The sequence below is a fragment of the Lepidothrix coronata genome, unplaced genomic scaffold, assembly GCF_001604755.1.
Source record: "Lepidothrix coronata isolate B3197 unplaced genomic scaffold, Lepidothrix_coronata-1.0 Scaffold10, whole genome shotgun sequence".
Classification (NCBI taxonomy): Eukaryota; Metazoa; Chordata; class Aves; order Passeriformes; family Pipridae; genus Lepidothrix; species Lepidothrix coronata.
The window spans coordinates 9,762,600-9,772,577 of NW_016690190.1; the positions used below are offsets into that span (position 1 = coordinate 9,762,600).

General features: G+C 40.5%; 1 protein-coding gene across 7 annotated transcripts in view; it reads right to left on the reverse strand.

The window, feature by feature from the left end:
* The window catches only part of SOX5 (SRY-box 5), a 641,654-nt gene that overhangs the window by 367,890 nt on the left and 263,786 nt on the right, over positions 1-9,978 (reverse strand). For 2 of the 7 annotated variants that reach the window (XM_017804824.1, XM_017804825.1), the window contains exon 2: positions 4,092-4,191. The exons of the other annotated variants lie outside the window; for them this stretch is intronic. The gene's annotated coding sequence lies outside the window, so the exon portion shown is untranslated. The remainder of the gene's footprint in view (positions 1-4,091; positions 4,192-9,978) is intronic. 7 annotated transcript variants of the gene reach the window in all.

Below are 9,978 nucleotides of genomic sequence, written 5' to 3' on the forward strand. Positions count from 1 at the left end.
GTATGAAAGAGATAAATAATACACATCAGTGTTGATTTGTCAAGAAAGTATCTTGCTAAATGAATCTCATTTCTTTTGTCTACTTATAGTTCTTTACAGAGCTCCAGGACTAGTAGTTGCCATACTTGATTTGTGGTTCATTTTTTGAAACTTTCTGATGCTACCTTCACATAAGTAAGCTATGCCATCTTCAAGAGATGGTCTTGCTGGAACTCTCATAGGGCAGACAGGAAAACAATACACTATTACAAAGAAAACAACAAAAACACTATTATTGGTTCATTACTTAAATGTAAGAGAATGTCCAGGGCAGCGTTCCACAAGGATCTGCCCTAAATCTGGTGCTACTCAATATTTTCACTAACAACTTAAACGAAGGAATAAAGAGTGTTCCTATGCAATCCACAGACAGCATCAAACTGAGACGGCAAGTAGGAAGACAGAATCGGAATTCTAAACGATCTTGAAAATTGGAGGAGCAGCCTGAAAAGGATGCAACTGGGACAAGAAGATGTAACTATAATTAGGTAGAACAGTTAACTGCATAAACGCAGGATTGGGAGCAACTGATTAGGGAGCACTTCTTTGGGAAAGGATCTGGGTGTTACAGTCAATTGCAAGTCAACAACATGATGATATTGTGAGAAAGGCCAGCATCACCCTGGGATACGTATAATCAGATGATACATGAAGGTACAAGAAGACAATCTCTCACTCTATTCATCACTGGTAAGATCTCTGTAGGGAGCAATTTTGGGGCACTTCTCTTGAAAAGAGATGTGAACTACCTGTAGACAGTTTCTAATTTCCACTTGAAATTTAATCATCACTGTATGGATGAACATCTTTTTTCTTATCCCTTAACTTAAAATGTTGTTCTCTTTCTTGGTGCATTAATACCAGATAAACTATGTAATACCTTTAAACACACATAAATGGAGCTGTACACAACATCCTACATGATTTGTACGATGGCTTTCTTCCCTCTTGTTCTGGGAATACCTGACCTGCACCCAATTTGCCTTTTTGCTATTGTCACATTAGTCATAATCCTATGATCACCTAAATGTCCAAGTCTTTCCTCTGACTTTGAGGAAGGGAGGAGATGACAAGTATAGCAAACATTCTTGTCATTAGTCCTTAACCAAATCACCTTGATGTTTATGTTGTGAAGTTTTATCTGACTGTTAATCCCTTGGTCTTCAAAGTCATCTAATTTGGTATTAGGGCATTGTGATCCTCCCCTAAAATGACAGTGCCTCTCAAATTTGTGTGGTTGGTTTTTGTATAAAACACAACTATAAAAGCAATTAATGTTCTTTCTTTATTGGTCTTCTTTTCCCCTTTTATTTAGGTATATGAATGATGAAAATCTCACTGTGTAAATCATTATTTGTTCTTGTGTGTTTCTTTTCTTTTGTTTTTTGTTGTTTTTTTTTTTTTAAACAGAAGCAAACCATATGAGGTTTTAATTCATTAATTCCATAACTGTCATGATCCATCCCTCTATCTGCTAAAAGACTAGTAGGTTGTTTATTCCTTTTAACCCCTGTGATACATTTAGATTGATTGAACATTTTCAAAGCTGACACTGCAAGGGATTTGGCCAAAGGTCAGCTCTATACGAGAGTTCACAGTTTTAAAACATATTATTTTCTCTCTAAATAACATGTAAGATACCGTTCATGATCTACCATGCCAACGTTTTTCATAGTGCTATAAAACACACTCTTTTCTACGTAACAGACTCCTCAAATATACATTGGAACTGACAGAACGGTTCTAGGTTTGATGATAAAATTATAATGTGAAATTTTATGGCCTGTCGTAAGGAGGAGATCAGGCAGGCAGAATGTACAGCCCAGGTAATGGTTCTTTCTGGCTCTGCACTGATCTCTACAGCTCCTTATATTCACTGATTATAAAAAGGACAACAAACACATTATCCCAAACAGATCAAACCAACAATATTTAAAACACTGCTGCAATTATTAAAAATATTCTGAATGTTTAGCTACCTTAAAATGAATAAGGTATATTTTTATTGACATTACTGTATATAAATATACTATTAGTATAAAACAATACGCATGTGAAGGGATGGGATAGGGAAGGCCAGGGCTGACTTGTGCATTAGAGATGCTCTTTTTCACAGTCTCGTGATTCATGCTCTTCCACGGTTTTCTGAAGCAAGTATTTCAAATCCGGCTGCTGTTCAAGCCCAATAACTAGTTCTCATCACAAGTTTGCTAAGGAGTCTCAGCAGACAGATGGAAACGATACACATGCGCAACAGCCACTCCAACACAATAGAGCCACTGTATCAGTAATGTGGGAAATATAGCATCGCTCCATCCCCGAGCAGGCTTTAATGCACGGGATTGTAACAGCTCCAAAGAAGTGTTTGTGGTCTACTGAGTCAATCATCTGTACATTACAAAGTCATAGCTGGCACTACTATCTCTTTGGCACAACACTTAAAAAAATACCAGTTGAAAAGGAGAAATAAAAGGAACACACCAAAGCCACACAAAAGTCAGAGTAATTTAGTTACTTGTAGCCAGAAAAGCACATAAACACATGCTTAGCTTGACTCCAGCAGAAGTGAAGACAGGGCTCATGTCTTTTGCTGAGTCAGAATCTTAGCACTGAACATTACCTAAAATTGCTCTGCTGCTGAACACACTAGGTTCACTCTTAATCTAAAACTGATATCATACCACACATCCCACTACTGGCAATAACGGGGTAATATCATACCCGCGTAGCGAGCAAGATGCACGTTCATGTATTCCAAAGGCATATAGCTTTTTCAGAGAGAGCCCCGTGTGATTTGTTCTACGTGCACCTTAAAAGCAGTTGTTTCTCACAGCGGTACAAAGAGCTGCCAGATGAGCGTGTACTGAAGGGCAGCCTGTCAGCCAGCATGACCCAACTGGACTCTTGAGGCTGGATAGGGCTCTGAGCAACCTGGTCTAGTGGAAGGTCTCCCGCCCATGGCAGTGGGATGGGAATTAGATGATCTTTAAGGTCCCTTCCAACCCAAACCATTCTGTGATTCTATGAACTAAGGTGTCCATCAAGCAACTACCAAAATTTAGACTTCAACAGGACTGTCAGGTCTGACAGCCACCCTGAGCCCCAGCACCCACATTCCCTCAGAGAGGACAAAGCAGAGCTGGTCCCATCCATACACTGCTGCTTTCTTTGCTCTTGCTGCTGCTCAGCTGCTGGGTGAGGCACAGCTTGGGGCCCTGCAGCAACCAGGGAGGACTTGGAAGCAGCAAACCACTATCCAAGCACAAACACCATGCGGGGTTAGTGACAACTACACACAGAGCAACCTTTTCCCATCATGTTAAACGTGTTAAAAACATATCAGTTATTTTTGAGGATGAAAAATTTATCCTGGGATTGGTGGGGAGTTTTTTTTTTTTCCCCTGCTCACAAGTGTTGCCGTGGGATTGAAGGAATGAATGGGGGAGGCTTGCTGTTTGTAGCCTTGAGCACCATGTGTCTGAGGATAAAGAAGAGAAGATCTATGCTAGAGTTCGGGAGGATTTGTTCTTCCCATTCATTTGAGGAAAGGACATTGCGGGAGAAAAAAAAGAAAAGGAAAAAGTAAATAAAAACAGAAAAAAAAAAGAAGGAAGGCCTAATTCGGATGTCAGAACAGCAGAGTGAAGACCTCAAAACTACTTCATGCTGGTTGTCAGCTTTCCATTTATACAATAGCAATAGTAATTATAAAAACAAATAATCAGACATTAGAGTTGGTTTAATCCTTGCTTAAGTACAGCAGACATATAACTCTGAAAGCATGTACAGTGTGGTTATAAATAAAAGCTGTGGTCTGTCATTAAATTGAGCTATTTTAGAGTTTTAAAATATGGCACCTCGGGAATTAACAGTCTTCATGCTGTTGCAGTAACATCAGCCACCAAACTTCAAGCAGAGTCTGTGTTATATTTCAAGATTTTACGTCCACCTACCAAGACTGATTGCCTCCTCTTATTCCCTGAATGGAGAGGGCACTTCAGGACATGCTTCAGAGTATCTGTATCTGGGAATCTACTTAAATGTGTACTCACACAAAGGGGTATTTCTCCGAACTAGGGTCTTGGTTTCTTGGAGCTGATGCTGCCATAGCCTACTGAAAACTGAGCCTCCAGTAAAGTCTGGATGATATGACTAGTGAGATATGAATAACAAGGATTTTAAAAAATTGTCACCTGGCCAGTTTTTTGATTACATATTTACCTACACAGACACAGAGAAGTACAGTAGCAGACACTTTAAATTTTTGCACAATAAAATGAAAAAAATATTAATTCTGAAACTATGAGTCAAACATTACTTGGTTTTAAATAAACGAGAGAAACCTACACAAAATCATCTGTGTGCTTTCGTATTTTCCACACAAAGTGCATAGGATCAGCAAAACTCATATAGTCAAGATTTCCTTGGAAAACATTAAGGTCCTTATGCCACTTGAGACATCAAGTCATTACTACTAACCTCTTCCCCCACTGAAAAACTCCATTAGCTTTGAAAAGGATGATTGCTTTAAGGGAAGAACAAAGTGCTCAGAGAAAGAAACCCTCCTTTGGAAAATGATAGCATTCTCTCTTTGCTGGTGGTGAATACAGACCAGTGTCTTATTCCTGTACCTCTGCAAGCAAGAGGATGCTCTGGCAAAACCTGCTGCTCACTGGGGAGGACTCAGATAATGATCTTCAGACAAGCTGCACACATGCCCTCTTTACCAGGGCTAGAGTCTCGACCACCACATATGATGTGTAAAAAAAAAAATGTTATTTCCATGCCTTTCTCCTGCTGCAAATGAGCCAGATGAGGAACAGTGCTCAGTGTGGCGAACTGGAAAGTTTTTTTGGACACAAAGCTGCAGATCGTGTAGTTGGGGAAAAGCAGCTGAATTGGATAGGAAGATTAGAGAGGAGAAGTAAAGATGGATTGTGCTCCAGATGTGGTGTCGAGGTTATTAAAGTCCTCTTTATCAGGTGGTGCAAACACACAGCCACATATAATTGTTTACAGCTCTGTCAAAGGTACCTGAGGCTTAGAATCCTGCAAAACACGGAGCAAAAAAGGGTCTTTATTGACTGAACAAGCGGCGACCTGTTACTGAATGTGTTTGTTAGCACTTCCAACATGATCGTGTGTCCTGAGCCATGATATGAAATAAAGGGCCCTTTCTGCTAAAGAAAACCCTCCTCTGTCCCAGAAATTGTAATAACACTTTTTTCTATAGTCAGGATTCATTACATCTGGCCGTTTTTTCCCTTAACCTTTTTGGCTCGCTTAGCTGCAAGGCTACATTCAGGATACTTCTAGCTTCTAAAGGGGATTGAGTTTTCCTTTATATTTTGAAATAGGAATCAAGGAAAGCTGATGATTTTTGTCATTTTTTGATGACTTCAGTAGATAGTCCTCTGCTTTGCTTTGTGGTCTTGGTCTGTTGTTTTTTTTTAGGTGCCACAATGCTATCGAAGTACAAATTACTGTACATGCTCTTTGCTGACATTACAAGCTGAAATCTGGCATTGAAAGCAACTTAACTGAGCTGAGATAGGGGCACGTACTCTGTGACAGATTAGTGCACCAGCCAAAGAAAAGCTCTTATTTAAGTAATGCAGAAGGCTTTTGTCCATCATAGTACATGCTAAATCAGTGACCTGAAACTCTTGATGAGCCCTCAGCAGCTAAGGAGAACTGCATCCTCATGTTTTTACAGTGCAAACTTTTCCTTTCCAATCTCCTTCATCCTTTTTTTCCCTACCTCACTACTTTGCAACATGAAAAGGATGGAAGCAAAAGTTAACATGCTTTAGCAGTCCCCACAGACTGCTTAAACAAACACTGTGATTGCAATTTAGACAATCTGGAGTCCATTCAATATTAAATCCCCATCCCAGGCTACAACTGCCAAATAAATAAAGGATTCATGGAGTACTTTACACTGTCATTTACTACCACAACCATTGTCACTTGACAATCCAGAGGAGGAGCCTGCAAGGTCTGATACTGCACCAGCTACATCTGTCAACAAGAAGACAGAGAGCTCTGCTAAGCAAACAGGCTTGATCCTGCTTTACACAGTCTCCCTTTGTCTTGCCCCAGCTGAGCCTCTTCTAATCTTCTCAGGCTATCTTCAGCAGCACAAGCAAGAACTTCTGCTGGAACCAGGCAGACAAAAGATGCCTTTCTTCACCCCTCTGGACTGTTTAAATGTTTATGCCACTCCACCTCTGTCCCCGCACCTTTATCCCACGTCCCCACCCACTGCACAGCTGAAATGAACACGTACTGTTTGCCACAGCAAATTCTACCAGTGTTATGCCAGCACAGTAATGTCAGAGGAGGAGGAGAAAGCCTCCAAATTGCCTAAAACAATATAACAAAAGAAAAATTTGTAGGTTTGGGATTGAAATGCACTACACATTTTACTCTCCCTCAGCTGCAAATTATTTCAGTTACTTATTCTGAAGTGGCCCCTAGATCAAGCTCCCAGTGTGCTACTTTATGTCAGATGAGCTGGTTTGCTTAGAGAGCTCTCATGTGTCTCCTACAGGAACCCCTTGGCATTAGAAATATTCACCAATTCCAAAAGTTGAATCCACTTGGAAACATTTAAGTAAAAATTATCAAGGTATGTTGCTCTAGATGTCCAGGCTGGCAAATACTAGCATTGGAAATCTTGCCCTGAGTAACTTTTTTCATAGCCGGGCATCTTAAGTAAATAGTACATGAACAGTGTCACCAGGTAAACCCACAGGACACACTCCATCTCAAGGAACACGAATGCAAGATTTCCAGCTGTTTCAGCATCAGGAACTGCCATATTTATTCTGGAAAGAGCAAACAACAGATGTAGTTGGATAGCAAGAATTCATCTGTTTTTCAACCACACTTAAAATAAAACTCAATTTGCCATTATCATGTCAAAAGCACTTGATAAATGTCAAGAATTTGGGGGAAATCCTAATGTGTAAACCTCAACTTCTAATTGCTTAGCCAGGTTACAAGGGGCCTCACAGGACAAAATCCTTTATCAACATCTGTTAAAGCAACTATTAGTCAAAAGTGGTTTCCTTAATTTGTGACATTCATGTGAAATGTATTCATGATTTTCTCCCCCCCCTTCACTCAGTGAGGAGACCCCTCAATCCACCACCTTTGACTCCTCTTGAGAGGAATGTGCCCCTGCACAACCACGGGTGGGATGGGCCCCAGAGCCTGGAGCTGCCTTGGCAGTGTTTTGTGCTGTCTGCCTCGTAAAAACCAGAGAGGGATATTTTAAAAAATAAAATAAGCATCAATATAACCCCATTTCCTGCCGTGCCACCTCCAGCTGCCACTCCGCCTGCATCAGGGAACAAGTGGAGCCCACTGACAGCTCCATGGCTCAGAGGGCGGCACTTCCCCAGCTGAACCCACACAGCAAACTAATATTCCACTCCTAAAGCAGAGCCTTCAGCTTGTTTTGTTGCCAGATGCTTTGATGGTTTCCCTTAAAAATACATTGGAATCAAGCAAGAAGGGATGTGTAACCCAAAGTCACAGTTACACGACTAACTGTCCATCTATACCTCATATCTTGGAAAACAACACAGTCATACATACATAATCACACATGTTAGCAATCATACTGATGCAGTACATCAGACCTGACTAAGGGAAAGATCTGTAGAGATACAAATCTAGAGAAAAAAATGAAAAAAAAAAAAAAAAGAGGAAAGAATTGTTGGGTGAAATCTGACGTAAATGGGCCTGTGCCAGGAGTGAATCGAGCCGGTTAAATATATATTAAAATCTGAATATCTCTTTCAATCTCTCATTCATCCCTCCACAAAAAGGGAAGAAAGAAATTCCATTATCTCAACAGTATTTCCTGTTAGCAGCTTTATTCTCTACTAGTAGGAGCCCCACAGCTCTCCACTCGCTCACTATGAAGTATACTCCTAACTTTATAACCAATTCTGTTTAGCTGTGTTTTGATTACTGTGACAGCCACTGCATTTCTTTTTTTTCCTTCTGCCTGTGAATGGATATTGCTCCACACAAATGGATTTTATCCTTGACTGTACCCAAGCATTATCTCCTAACAAATAAATAATTCAGAATAACAATTTACCTCTGTTCCTCTCATGTTGGCACTCTCACTTTTTAATCCTGTAAGCTTAAGGACATCAGAAATTACAAATTTTTCAGGCCAAGGTTACAACTCATATTATATACTAAGGCCACAAATTCACCATTCATTCTTTGCTTTTTGCCTTCCCTCTGTTTTGGTGTCCTGCCCCTCATCTGAGGTATTTGTCACACATTTTTAAAGGCCCGTGTCATGCATGTGAGTCTTGGCAGGTTACGAGTTACAACCGGCAGCCTGTGTGACCCTTGCACTTCTACCCCCCATCCAATTTCTTTTCTTCTTCCCTCTTCTTTTCTTCTTGCTCTCCAAATACCATCTTGTCTGCCCCTGCTGAGATATCGCAGAAATGTTCTTCATCAACATACAGTGTCATCTAACACATGGAGCCTGCCAAGTTTTCATGTTGTTATATCAGGAAAATATCCCTCAGGGGCAAGGGGAGAGGAAGAGGTCATTTTTCATCTGTGGAAGAGTGAGTAACCCTTTTCCTTTGGGACTAAGAGGATCTTAATTTAACAAACCTTCTTCCCTGTCACACTGCTGCTGCTGCTCACTTGCACACCACGACAGGCCAGGCAGCACGAGAGCTGGAGAATAAAGCACACTTGCAGGAAAGTAGCAGTTAAACTTGGCTTGGTGTGCTGGAATTCAAAATAATTAAATGCAGAATGGGAGAGAAGCCAAAAGTATAGGAGTTTCCAGTGCAGAGGAGGGAAATTTGTCTGGTTTCCAGGTGTGATGAGCAATCCTCAGAAGGCTCTCATCAGTACAAAGCAGGAAGCCCAAAATGTGGGTTCTTAGGTGAACTTTAATCAAACCGTATAAATCTTTTCAATCTTCAAAAAGATTCAGACCTGGAGATTGCTCAAAAATAGGCTTCTTAAGGGATGGAGTGACTTTTTTTTTTTTCCCCTTTAAAAACAAATAGCTTCTTTGGCATTTTTCATTGTGGGCAAACTGGCAATAACACGGTTAAGTTTTCCACGACAATCTAAACTGTTTTTTTTTCCTTGGGGTAGGAGCCCAAGAGTGGCTGAAAGGATGATCATTTTGGTTGTGCACATTTGCATTGGAATAGGTACTTTCTCTGCCACTAAGGCTTAGGCTCCCCTCAGCTAAGCACAAGGTAAGCGAAGCTGCAATATGAAATAAACTTCCAGAGGCTTGATGAACAGTGGCTGCTGGCTGGTTCCATCTTCAGAGCCGTCTCTGCTGACTCAAAAGACAAATCAAGCCCAGGGTATATTGGGCATTTTACATGTCCTATGCAGACAAGCAGGTTTTTCAAATGCAACTGCTGAAAACTCTCATCCTGCCCACAGAATTACACAAAATTAAATCAGTGAATCATAGAATGGCCTGGGTTGGAAGCGACCTCAAAGATCATCTAGTTCCAAACCCCAAATCAGGGGTTTATGCTAAGGTTCCTTGATATGAATCCCTTGTTAGCCTACCAAATGCAGACAACATCCAAGACCAGAACAGGTTCGTTTTCCAGCAATGATATAGATGAAGAAAAAAAAAATGTCCTCTCATTAAAGCACTTCCTGAAAGAGCAGGAATTTAATTAAAATTGCTATCCCTGAAAACCAGCAGTCAGTCCAAGTCAGAAATTCTGCTTTTTACAGCTGCAAAACAGTTCTGCATTTGCAGCAGTATTGGTCTCTTATCTAAACCAAACCTCCATCTTTACTCAGATTTGAAATCATGCTCTTAACTAATTTCTGTGACACAGTCTTGTTTGATTTAGAGACATTAAGCAATAATATCCTGTGAATACTTGCCACTAGTGACCTGTCTATAAT